Raw genomic sequence first — 13,321 nt, 5'->3', positions numbered from 1 at the left:
TATCAAATGCTGGGCCAGGGTCAGAGCATTGAACACCGCCCGAAATTCCGGAATGTTTATCGGGAGGAGAGACTCCTCCCTGGTCCATCGACCCTGAAGAGAGTGTTGCTCCAACACCACGCCCCAACCCCTCAGACTGGCATCCGTCGTCAGGAGGACCCAGATGGAGATCCATAAGGGACGACCCCTGCTCAATCTTTGGTCCTGTAGCCACCAGCTTAGTGACAGACGAAGCTCAGGAGATCATGTGAGACCTGATCCGGTGAGGCAAGCCGTCCCACTTGGCATGGAATGAAGCGTACTCTACCATGTCGAAAGCAGACACCATGAGGCCTAGTACTTGCATCACAGGCGAGAAAGGAAGCATCGAATCCTATCCTAAAAGGTTCAGGACTTTCTCCTGAGACAAGAACAACCGCTGGTTTTGAGTGTCCAACAATGCCCCCAGGTGCACCATGCTCTGAGCAGGGACCAGGGAAGATTTCTTCCAGTTGATGAGCCACCCGTGGGCTTGCAGAAACTGGACCGTCAAATCCAGATGACGGAGGAGAACTTCTGGGGGATTCGCCAGGATCAGCAAGTCATCCATATACGGTAGGATCACGACACCCTGACGGCGGAGCAGGGCCGTCATCACCGCCATGACCTTGGTGAAGACTCGCGGAGCCGTAGTCATTCCAAAAGGTAAAGCCCGGAATTGATAATGGAGGTTGCCAATAGCAAACCGCAGGTATTGCTGATGCGACATGGCAATAGGAATATGAAGGTAAGCATCCTGTATGTCCAGGGAGACCATATAGTCCCTGGGTACCAAAGCCAGAACAATAGAGCGAAGGGTTTCCATACGAAACTTGGAGACCCTCACAAATTTGTGCAAAGACTTGAGGTTGAGAATTGTCCGGGAGGAACCATTTGGTTTCGGAACTAAGAACAGCGGTGAATAGTACCCCTTGCCTCTCTGAGCCAGAGGCACCAGCACTACCACTCCTGTGTCCAGGAGGGGCTGTACCACCAAATGAGGAGTTTTTGCCTTCACCTGATCTGAAGGGATGTGTGTGAGGCAAAATTGATGAGGGGGAAGTTTCTTGAAGGATATGGCATATCCGTGAGTGACGACTTCCCTTACCCAGGCGTTGGAAGTGGTCATCAACCGTACCTGGGTAAACCATAGAAGTCTGTCTCCCACCAAGGGGGAGGTCCGACCCGTTATGCAGTAGGCTTGTCTGATTTGGGAGAAGGCTGACGAGCAGCCCAGGCAAGTTTAGGTGTGGTCTTAGTGGTTTTGGAAATGCGAGCCTGTTTCGGGTACGCCTGACTCTTTGCTTTACCTGGAGCCGAAGGAGCAGTACTAGGTAGACATGCCGTCTTAGCGTAAGCCAAGTCAGCAACAATCTTGTTGAGATCCTAAACAAAAAGGAGGTTTCCCTTAAAAGGGAGCACCTCCAGGGTTTTCTTAGAGTCCAGATCCACAGACCAGGACCGCAACCAGAGAATCCGGCGAGCCAGAATGGACGTAGTAGAGGCCTTGACCGCCAGAACACCGGTATCAGAAGCCGCCTCCTTAATGTAATGAAGCTGTGACAGTATACGAAAGACATTTTCTAGCATTATCAGAAAACTTTTACGGCAGCTCTGCTACCAACTCCTGAGCCCACGCTTCAATAGCTTCTGCAGCGCAAGTAGCCGCAATAGTGGACAGTGTACAGCTCACGCAAGGGTATAAATAGACTAAAAGCAACCCTCCACGCGCTTATCCTTCAGTTCCTTCAGAGAGGTGACGGTAGTGACAGGCAGAGCAGAGGACACCACCAGCCGAGCGACTTGCGAGTCCACCGGCGGCTGTGTTTCCCAATTTTTACTTAACTACGCAGCGAGGGGATAGCAAGCTAGCATCTTTTTGTGAGGTGTGAATTTCTTGCATGGATTCTCCCAGGATTCCTTATGTATATCAACTAAGTGGTCAGAATGTGGTAAAACTAATGTGGTAACCTACTGATGTTTCAATCTGTCAGGTTTCCTAGAGGCAACAACAGGTTCTGGGTCATCATCAATTTGAAGAATCAGCCTGATAGCCTCTAATAGGTCAAGAACATCCACCTGTGAAACAGACTCCCCATCAGAAGCATCTGGATCAGTGTCTGAGGGGTCAGTATACACGCCATCTCATCAGACGAAGTGTCTGAAACATGAGTGGATTGTGAGGAAGTAATGGCCCGCTTAGAGGACCCCTTGGTCTTAGGTGGGCGAAGGTTAGGTTTCTGTTTATTCAGTGAGTGATTCAATTGCTGTAACTGAGTGGATAGGAGATCTGACCATGGAGGATTAACCGCAGGGATGATATAGGCAAAGGCACGTGAGGTCCCATAGGTGGTGTAAGTCTTGTTATCAGCGTATTCAGTAAAGTAGAGAAAGTAGCCCAAGGCAGGTCGTGATGCGCCACCGTTGCTACAGACTGACTGGGGGGTAGGGAACCGCCAGAACCTGAACCCTCCACAGCTATGTTTTCCTCTAATGCGTCATCACCACTGCCCCTTGTAGCTGACATGATATGAAAGCGTGAACAACGGGCGACACAGTACAATATCAGCAGATATAATACCTAACCAAGAACTCCTTGTGCAGCGTGACAGCACAAACAGAGGATTCAGGAGGTATATGGTGACTGAAAATCACAAGGAAAAATACAAAATAAGTATATCCTGTGAAATACTTATATCAAATAATAACCCTGATGCACTTAGCCCCCTTCAGGGTACAGAATATAGGGATAGCAGTATGAGTGATATACATGAAGTAGAAATCACACAGCAGCTACATGTACAATGCAGAAATTATGATAAACAATAAAACTGCACTGGACTAGCAATGCGAAGTAATACTAAGTAAAGCTATATAGACTTCTAGATATATCAACACACAGTAAAGACGGGATGTACTGTATATTACAGGGTACTTATACTAAATAGCCCTGTAGTAATGCACTGTTTCTTAATTAACACTGTCAAAAGACATGTACAATACTTAAGGGTCCTGTAAAATGCACAGCGCTGATAATGCAGGCAGCTTTTCAGAGGAGACTTTGCCCATGTAGTCCCAGAATCAGCTCAGCATGTAGTGATGGCACCCCAAACGCTGAGAGAGAGAGAGAGAGAGAGAGAGAGAGAGAGAGAGAGAGAGAGATGCAGCTCCAGGGCGGGAACATGTACTCTAAATGGCGCCCCGGGGCTGGGGGAGGGGCTACAGGTCAGAGCCTTTTCTGTGGGCCTTAGAAAAAACGGATTATGGGCCTAATTCTGAGTTGATCGCAGCTCCAAATTTGTTAGCAGTTGGGCAAAACCATGTGGGGGGGGGGGGGGCGATGTAACATGTGCAGAGAGAGTTAGATTTGGGTGGGGTGTGTTCAAACTGAAATCTAAATTGCAGTGTAAAAATAAAGCAGCCAGTATTTACCCTGCACAGAAACCACATAATCCACCCATATCTAACTATATCTGCCGCACCTGCAGTGCACACGGTTTTGCCCAATTGCTAACAAACTTGCTGCTGCGATCAACACGGAATTACCCCCTATAGTAGAATCCGACCTCTGACCCTGCCCTGGTGGACTAGTTGGGTCCCTGCACCAACACAGTGTCCATGCCAGCGCGCGCGGCCCGTCTCCTAATGGCCAAGCCAGATCGCGATTTGCAGCAGGTCCCGCCTGGGGGACCCTCTTAACTCCGTGGCCACGCAATCCCATAGAGCTGCGGTGAGTGTGTGTGCCCGACAAGAAAGACCGGAGCCCTCCGCTGTAAGTACCCGGCAACCAGGGCGCGGGAGTATAAAGTGCCGCCGGGAGAGGTGATAGAGCTGAAGCATGAGATGTCAAAATGACATATAGCACTAATAGTGCCTATGCTGCAGCCCTTGAAGTCGTCTTATCTTCTTTAAAAAGCTCTTTTCAGGGCTGCTGGAGCAGCCCTGCCTGTTAGTGTCCTGCACTGCAGGCACCAACTTACAAACGGAGTTCCTGTGCACGGAGGCGGAGTTATAGAGGAGGCGGCGCTGAGCATCTTGGGAACAGTCAAAGCTTTAAGCCTGTTGGTGCCCTCGGATCAAGATCCTACTCTACACCCTGATGTTATCCCTGTGGCACCCAGTGTACCCCGCTGCAGGAAGACCAAAAGGCAGAGCCCGAAATTGGTAATGTTGAAGGACAGAAAACTGTAGGAATGGCTGATGAGAGGGTGCTATAGGGACATGAAGATTAGAATTCTGAATGTCCAGGGACACCATAAATTCTCCAGGGCTCAATAGCTAGGACAACAGAGCGGAAAGTTTAGGACAATAGAGCAGAGGGTTTCCATACGAAACCTGGGTAGTCTAACAAATTTGTTGAAAGACGAGATTGAGGATACAGTAGGTCTGAGACCCATTGTGTTTCTGAACTAGGAACATGTTAAAATAGAAACCAGTCCCATGTTTTGACCAAGGGACTGGCACTATCACTCTTGATTGCAGGAGGGATTGAGTAACCTTTTGGAGGGCCAAAGCCTTACAGGGGTCCGATGGGGGGGACCATATGCAAAAGAATTGTTGAGGGGGTCATCTCCTGAATAAGACAGCATACCCGTGAGAGACTACTTCTTGCACCCAGGCATCTGTAGTGGTCAGGCACCAGGCATGTGTGACCCCCTGGGGTCCCCCAGGAGGAGGCTCGCCCCATCAGGCTGAGGGCTTGTCATTAGGTTTGAGAGATGGCAGTCTTGCTGCCCAGGCCTGCTTGGGTTTGGTAGTCTTTGTGGAAGTCATGTGGCTAGAGGAGGACTGGCCTTCAGCTTTACCTTGTGGGCGAAAGGCGCAAAAAGTGGATGTTCGAGCCCATTTAGTAGTGGCCGAGGGCAGGAAAGCAGTCTTGGCGGCAGCCAGTGTAGCCACAATTTTGTCCAACTTCACTCCAAACAGGATAGCCCCAGTGATAGGCAAGAATTCCAAGGCTTTTTGGAATACATGTCCGCTTTCCACGAACGGAGCCAGAGGATGCAGCGGGCAACCACTGAGGTAGCAGATGCCTTGGAATCCAAGAAACCAGCAAACAAAAACACTTCCCCTAGGTAAGAGGCAGCCTCTCTAATATGAGTGATGTGAGACAATCTCTCGGGAAACATCTCAGGGAGGTTCTTCCTCCAAAGCATCAGCCCAGTATTCAATTTGCCTTGGCCACCAAGGCAGCAGCCAAGGTAGCGCCAGTAATAGCACCTGTAAGGGAATATACAAACTTGAGACAAGCTTCAATCCTCATATCCTTAGTCTCCTTTAGGGAAGAAGCTGAGGTGATAGGGAAGGTGGAGGATTTAACTAAACAGGCTACATGAGAATCCACCGGTGAGAGTCTCCCACTTGGCACACTCAGCTGCTGGAACTGGGTAGAAAGATGTAAGTTGCTTAGGGAGCAGGAACTTTTTACCAGGATTATTACAGGCTTCATGTCAGAGTTCCATAAAATGGAAATTCATTCTTTGACTACCTTTTGGTGCTTAAATAGCGGAGACGTTTTAGATTTGGGAGATTTGGGAGCAAGCTCCTCATCCTCTATTTGAAGGATATCTTTGATAGCTCTTACAAGGGCACATACATCCACGGGTGACTGACGCTCCTCCACTCCCGAAGGAGACTCGGAGAGAGCGACATCAGTTTACTCTGTCTCGACAGATGATGCCTCTGAATCAGTGTGTGTAGATTAGGAGGAGGGGACAGTACGCCTACTGGCCTTAGATAGGGTGACTATAATATCCCTTTAATCTGGGACACGTGATTTACACAGGTTCTGTTGCTGGCTAAAACCAGGTGAAATACAGGCTAGAGATTAGCCAGCCACAGAACCTGTGTAAATCATATGTGTCCCAGATTAAAGGGATAAGGAGATTTATGGTAGACTTACCATAGTTAAATCTCTTTCTGCGAGGTACACTGGATTCCACAGGGAATAACATCTGGGTGTAGAGTTGGATCTTGATCCGAGGCGTCAACAGGCTAAAGCTTTGACTGTTCCCAGGATGCACTGCACCGCCTCCTCAACACCTCCGCCTCCAGGCACTGGAGCACAGTTTTGTTAACCAGTCCAATGCAGAAGCAGGTAAAAAACGACAGGAGTTAGCCACATAGAACCACATTCTCATGACAGGAGAAGGTACCAGCGGCTAATGCCATACAATCCCAAAGAAGCTAAGTGCATCAGGGTGGGCGCCCTGTGGAATCCAGTGTACCTCGCAGAAAATAAGATTTTAAACCTACCGGTAAATCTTTTTCTCGTAGTCCGTAGAGGATGCTGGGGACTCCGTAAGGACCATGGGGATAGACGGGCTCTGCAGGAGACATGGGCACTTTATGAAAGAACTTTAGGTATGGGTGTGCACTGGCTACTCCCTCTATGCCCCTCCTCCAGACCTCAGTTAGAGAAACTGTGCCCAGAGGAGTCTGACAATATGAGGAAAGGATTTTTGTTAATCCAAGGGCAAGATTCATACCAGCCCACACCATTCACACCGTATAACTTGTGATATACTAACCAGTTAACAGTATGAAAACAACATAGCATCAGTCCGAGACCGATGAAACTATAACATAACCCTTTAGTAAGCAAAACTATATAAAAGTCTTGCAGAAGTAGTCCGCACTTGGGACGGGCGCCCAGCATCCTCTACGGACTACGAGAAAAAGATTTACCGGTAGGTTTAAAATCTTATTTTCTCTTACGTCCTAGAGGATGCTGGGGACTCCGTAAGGACCATGGGGATTATACCAAAGCTCCCAAACGGGCGGGAGAGTGCGGATGACTCTGCAGCACCGATTGAGCAAACAGGAGGTCCTCCTCAGCCAGGGTATCAAACTTATAGAATTTTGCAAAGGAGTTTGAACCCGACCAAGTAGCAGCTCGGCACAGCCGAGACCCCTCAGGCAGCCGCCCAAGAAGAGCCCACCTTCCTAGTGGAATGGGCCTTGATAGATTTTGGTAATGGCAATCCAGCCGTAGAATGAGCCTGCTGAATCGTGTTACAGATCCAGCGAGCAATAGTCTGCTTTGAAGCAGGAGCGCCAACCTTGTTGGCTCTATACAGGACAAACAGTGCTTCTGTTTTTCTGACTCTAGCCGTTCTGGTCACGTAAATCTTCAAAGCCCTAACCACATCAAGGGACTCGGAATCCTCCAAGTCTCGCGTAGTCACCGGCACCACAATAGGTTGGTTCATATGAAAAGATGACACCACCTTAGGCAAAAATTGAGGACGGGTCCGCAATTCCGCTCTATCCATATGGAAAACCGGATAGGGGCTTTTCTGAGACAAAGCCGCCAAATTCTGACACTCGCCTAGCCGAAGCCAAGGCTAACAACATGACCACCTTCCACGTGAGATATTTTAACTCCACCGTTTTAAGTGGTTCAAACCAGTGCGATATAAGGAAACTCAACACCACGTTAAGGTCCCAAGGCGCCACTGGAGGTACAAAAGGAGGCTGAATATGCAGCACTCCATTCACAAAAGTCTGTACTTCTGGGAGAGAAGCTAATTATTTCTGAAAGAAAATGGATAAGGTCGAAATCTGAACCTTAATGGAGCCTAATTTTAGGCCCAAATTCACTCCAGTTTGTAGGAAGTGAAGGAAACGGACCAGATGGAATTCTTACGTAGGAGCATTCCTGGCCTCACACCAAGAAACATACTTTCGCCATATACGGTGATAATGTTTAGCGGTCACGTCTTTCCTAGCCTTTATCAGAGTAGGAATGACCTCATCCGGAATGCCCTTTTCCGCTAGGATCCGGCGTTCAACCGCCATGCCGTCAAACGCAGCCGCGGTAAGTCTTGGAATAGACAGGGCCCCTGTTGCACCAGGTCCTGCCTTAGAGGAAGAGGCCACGGATCTTCGGAGAGCATCTCCTGCAGATCCGGATACCAGGCCCATCGCGGACAATCTGGAACTCCTCTTTTTCTTATTATTCTCAACACCTTTGGGATGAGAGGAAGAGGAGGAAATACGGTGTCACTAGGGCGTCCACAGCTACTGCCTGAGGGTCTCTTGACCTGGCGCAATACCTCTGTAGCTTTTTGTTGAGGAGGGACGCCATCATGTCTATCTGGGGCAGTCCCCACTGACTTGCAATTTGTGCAAAGACTTCCTGATGAAGTCCCCACTCTCCTGGATGCAGGTCGTGCCTGCTGAGGAAGTCTGCTTCCCAGTTGTCCACTCCCGGAATGAAAACTGCTGACAGTGCGCTTAAATGATTTTCCACCCAGCGCAGAATCCTGGCGGCTTCCGCCATCGCCACTCTGCTCCATGTGCCGCCTTGGCGGTTTACATGAGCCACTGCGGTGATGTTGTCTAACTGAATCAGAACTGGTAGGTCGCGAAGTAAGGTCTCCGCTTGAGGAAGGGCGTTGTATATGGCCCTCAGCTCCAGGACGTTGATGTGAAGACAAGCCTCTTGACTTGTCCAAAGCCCTTGGAAGTTTCTTCCCTCTGTGACTGCTCCCCAACCTCGGAGGCTCGCGTCCGTGGTCACCAGAACCCAGTCCTGAATGCCGAACCTGCGGCCCTCTAGAAGGTGAGCCCTCTGTAGCCACCACAGGAGAGATACCCTGGCCCTGGGGGACAGGGCGATCAACTGATGAATCTGTAGATGTGACCCGGACCACTTGTCCAGTAGGTCCCATTGGAAGGTCCTCGCATGGAATCTGCCGAAGGGAATGGCCTCATACGAAGCCACCATCTTTCCAAGTACTCGAGTGCAGTGATGCACTGACACCTGATTTGGCTTCAATAGGTTCCTGACCAGGGTCATGAGTTCCTGAGCCTTTTCTATTGGAAGATAAACCCTTTTCTGGTCCGTATCCAGAATCATGCCCACGAAGGTCAGACGAGTCGTAGGCACTAGCTGCGACTTCGAGATATTGAGAATCCAGCCGTGTTGCTGTAACACTTTCAGTGAAAGTGACACGCTGCTCAGCAACTGCTCTCTTGATCTCGCTTTTATGAGGAGATTGTCCAAGTACGGGATAATTGTGACACCCTGCTTGCGCAGGAGCACCATCATTTCCACCATTACCTTGGTGAAAATCCTCGGGGCCGTGGAAAGCCCAAACGGCAACGTCTGAAATTGGTAATGACAATCCTGTACCGCAAATCTCAGGTACGCCTGATGAGATGGATATATGGGAACATGAAGGTATGCATCCTTTATGTCCAGGGATACCATAAAATCCCCCCCTTCCAGGCTGGCCATGACCGCTCTGAGCGATTCCATCTTGAACTTGTACCTTTTCAAGTATAGGTTCAGGGATTTTAAATTTAAAATGGGTCTGACCGAACCGTCCGGTTTCGGGACTACAAACAGGGTTGAGTAATATCCCCTCCCTTGTTGAAGCAGGGGAACCTTGACCACTACCTGTTGAAGATACAATTTGTGAATTGCATTTAACACTAACTCCCTTCCTGGGGGAGAAGCTGGCAGGGCCGATTTGAAAAACCGGCGAGGAGGCACCTCTTCGAATTCCAGCCTGTAACCCTGAGAAACAATTTCTATTGCCCAGGGATCCCCCTGTGAGTGAACCCAGATGTGGCTGAACAGTCAAAGACGTGCCCCCACTGGGGCGGACTCCCGTAGCGGAGCCCCAGCGTCATGCGGTGGATTTTGTAGAGGCCGGGGAGGACTTCTGTTCCTGGGAACTAGCTGTGTTGTGCAGCTTCTTACCTCTGGCAAGAAAGGACGCACCTCGTACTTTCTTGTTTCTCTGTGACCGAAAGGACTGCATTTGATAATGTGGCACTTTCTTAGGCTGTAAGGGAATATAAGGCAAAAAAATAAGATTTTACTCACCGGTAAATCTATTTCTCGTAGTCCGTAGTGGATGCTGGGAACTCCGAAAGGACCATGGGGAATAGCGGCTCCGCAGGAGACTGGGCACAACTAAAGAAAACTTTTAGGTCACCTGGTGTGCACTGGCTCCTCCCACTATGACCCTCCTCCAAGCCTCAGTTAGGACACTGTGCCCGGACGAGCTGACATAATAAAGAAGGATTTTGAATCCCGGGTAAGACTCTTACCAGCCACACCAATCACACCGTATAACTCGTGATACTATACCCAGTTTAACAGTATGAAAACAACTGAGCCTCTCAACAGATGGCTCAACAATAACCCTTTAGTTAACAATAACTATGTACAAGTATTGCAGACAATCCGCACTTGGGATGGGCGCCCAGCATCCACTACGGACTACGAGAAATAGAATTACCGGTGAGTAAAATCTTATTTTCTCTGACGTCCTAGTGGATGCTGGGAACTCCGAAAGGACCATGGGGATTATACCAAAGCTCCCAAACGGGCGGGAGAGTGCGGATGACTCTGCAGCACCGAATGAGAGAACTCAAGGTCCTCCTCAGTCAGGGTATCAAATTTGTAGAATGTTGCAAACGTGTTTGCCCCTGACCAAGTAGCAGCTCGGCAAAGTTGTAAAGCCGAGACCCCTCGGGCAGCCGCCCAAGATGAGCCCACCTTCCTTGTGGAATGGGCTTTTATTGATTTAGGATGCGGCAGTCCAGCCGCAGAATGCGCCAGCTGAATTGTGCTACAAATCCAGCGAGCAATAGTCTGCTTAGAAGCAGGAGCACCCAGTTTGTTGGGTGCATACAGGATAAATAGCGAGTCAGTTTTCCTGACTCTAGCCGTCCTGGAAACATAAATTTTCAAGGCCCTGACTACGTCCAGTAACTTGGAATCCTCCAAGTCCCTAGTAGCCGCAGGCACCACAATAGGTTGGTTCAAGTGAAAAGCTGATACCACCTTAGGGAGAAACTGGGGACGAGTCCTCAATTCCGCCCTATCCATATGGAAAATCAGATAAGGGCTTTTACATGACAAAGCTGCCAATTCTGACACACGCCTGGCTGAAGCCAAGGCCAATAACATGACCACTTTCCACGTGAGATATTTTAGATCCACGGTTTTAAGTGGCTCAAACCAATGTGATTTTAAGAAACTCAACACCACGTTGAGATCCCAAGGTGCCACTGGAGGCACAAACGGGGGCTGAATATGCAGCACTCCTTTCACAAACGTCTGAACTTCAGGTAGTGAAGCTAGTTCTTTCTAGAAAGAAAATCGACAGAGCCGAGATCTGTACCTTAATGGAGCCTAATTTCAGGCCCATAGTCACTCCTGCTTGTAGGAAATGCAGAAATCGACCTAGTTGAAATTCCTCTGTTGGGGCCTTTTTGGCCTCACACCAAGCAACATATTTCCGCCATATGCGGTGATAATGCTTTGCAGTTACATCTTTCCTGGCTTTAATCAGCGTAGGAATGACTTCCTCCGGAATGCCCTTTTCCTTCAGGATCCGGCGTTCAACCGCCATGCCGTCAAACGCAGCCGCGGTAAGTCTTGGAACAGACAGGGCCCCTGCTGCAGCAGGTCCTGTCTGAGCGGCAGAGGCCATGGGTCCTCTGAGATCATCTCTTGAAGTTCCGGGTACCACGCTCGTCTTGGCCAATCCGGAACCACGAGTATTGTTCTTACTCCTCGTTTTCTTATTATTCTCAGTACCCTTGGTATGAGAGGCAGAGGAGGGAACACATAAACTGACTGGTACACCCACGGTGTCACTAGAGCGTCCACAGCTATCGCCTGAGGGTCCCTTGACCTGGCGCAATATCTCTCTAGTTTTCCACCTGTGGCCGTTCCCATCGATTTACAATCAGCGTGAAGACTTCTGGATGAAGTCCCCACTCTCCCGGGTTGAGGTCGTGCCTGCTGAGAAAGTCTGCTTCCCAGTTGTCCACTCCCGGAACGAACACTGCTGACAGTGCTAGTACGTGATTTTCCGCTCATCGGAGAATCCTTGTGGCTTCTGCCATTGCCATCCTGCTTCTTGTGCCGCCCTGTCGATTTACAAGGGCGACTGCCGTGATGTTGTCTGACTGGATCAGTACCGGCTGGTGTAGAAGCAGGGATTTTGCCTGACTTAGGGCATTGTAAATGGCCCTTAGTTCCAGAATATTTATGTGTAGGGAAGTCTCCTGACTCGACCATAGTCCTTGGAAGTTTCTTCCCTGTGTGACTGCCCCCCAGCCTCGAAGGCTGGCATCCGTGGTCACCAGGACACAGTCCTGTATGCCGAATCTGCGGCCCTCTAGAAGATGAGCACTCTGCAGCCACCACAGCAGAGAAACCCTGGTTCTTGGAGACAGGGTTATTAGGCGATGCATCTGAAGATGCGATCCGGACCATTGGTCCAACAGGTCCCACTGAAAGATTCTGGCATGGAACCTGTTCAGAATCCAACCGTGCTGGTGTAGCACCTCCTGAGATAGTGCTACTCCCACCAATAACTGCTCCTTGGACCTCGCCTTTATTAGGAGATCGTCCAAGTACGGGATAATTAAAACTCCCTTTCTTCGAAGGAGTATCATCATTTCCGCCATTACCTTGGTAAACACCCTCGGTGCCGTGGAGAGTCCAAACGGCAGCGTCTGGAATTGGTAATGGCAATCCTGTACCACCAATCTGAGGTACTCCTGGTGAGGATAGTAAATGGGGACATGCAGGTAAGCATCCTTGATGTCCAGGGATACCATGTAATCCCCCTCGTCCAGGCTTGCAATAACCGCCCTGAGCGATTCCATCTTGAACTTGAATTTTTTTATGTATGTGTTCAAGGATTTCAAATTTAAAATGGGTCTCACCGAACCGTCCGGTTTCGGTACCACAAACAGTGTGGAATAGTAACCCCGTCCTTGTTGAAGTAGGGGCACCTTGATTATCACCTGCTGGGAATACAGCTTGTGAATTGCCGCTAGCACAGCCTCCCTGTCTGAAGGAGTAATCGGCAAGGCAGATTTTAGGAACCGGTGGGGTGGAGACGCCTCGAATTCCAGTTTGTACCCTTGAGATACTATTTGCAGGATCCAGGGATCCACCTGTGAGCGAGCCCACTGATCGCTGAAATTTTTGAGGCGGCCCCCCACCGTACCTGGCTCCGCCTGTGGAGCCCCACCGTCATGCGGCGGACTCGGAAGAAGCGGGGGAGGACTTTTGCTCCTGGGAACCTGCTGTTTGTTGCAGCCTTTTTCCCCCACCTCTGCCTCTGGACAGAAAGGACCCGCCTTTTCCACGCCTGTTTTCCCGAGTCCGAAAGGACTGTACCTGATAAAACGGCGCCTTCTTAGGCTGTGAGGGAAAATGGGGTAAAAATGCTGACTTCCCAGCAGTTGCTGTGGAAACTAGGTCCGAGAGACCATCCCCAAACAACTCCTCACCCTTATAAGGCAAAACTTCCATGTGCCT

At 49.7% G+C, this 13,321-nt stretch overlaps 1 protein-coding gene across 2 annotated transcripts in view; it reads right to left on the bottom strand.

Annotated features, from left to right (window-relative positions):
* Positions 1-13,321, bottom strand: part of WIPI2 (WD repeat domain, phosphoinositide interacting 2) — a 797,269-nt gene that overhangs the window by 482,925 nt on the left and 301,023 nt on the right. The gene's annotated exons all lie outside the window — the stretch shown is intronic.

This window comes from Pseudophryne corroboree, chromosome 7 (genome assembly GCF_028390025.1).
Source record: "Pseudophryne corroboree isolate aPseCor3 chromosome 7, aPseCor3.hap2, whole genome shotgun sequence".
NCBI classification, from domain to species: Eukaryota; Metazoa; Chordata; class Amphibia; order Anura; family Myobatrachidae; genus Pseudophryne; species Pseudophryne corroboree.
This window is presented reverse-complemented; position numbering and strand designations above follow the sequence as displayed.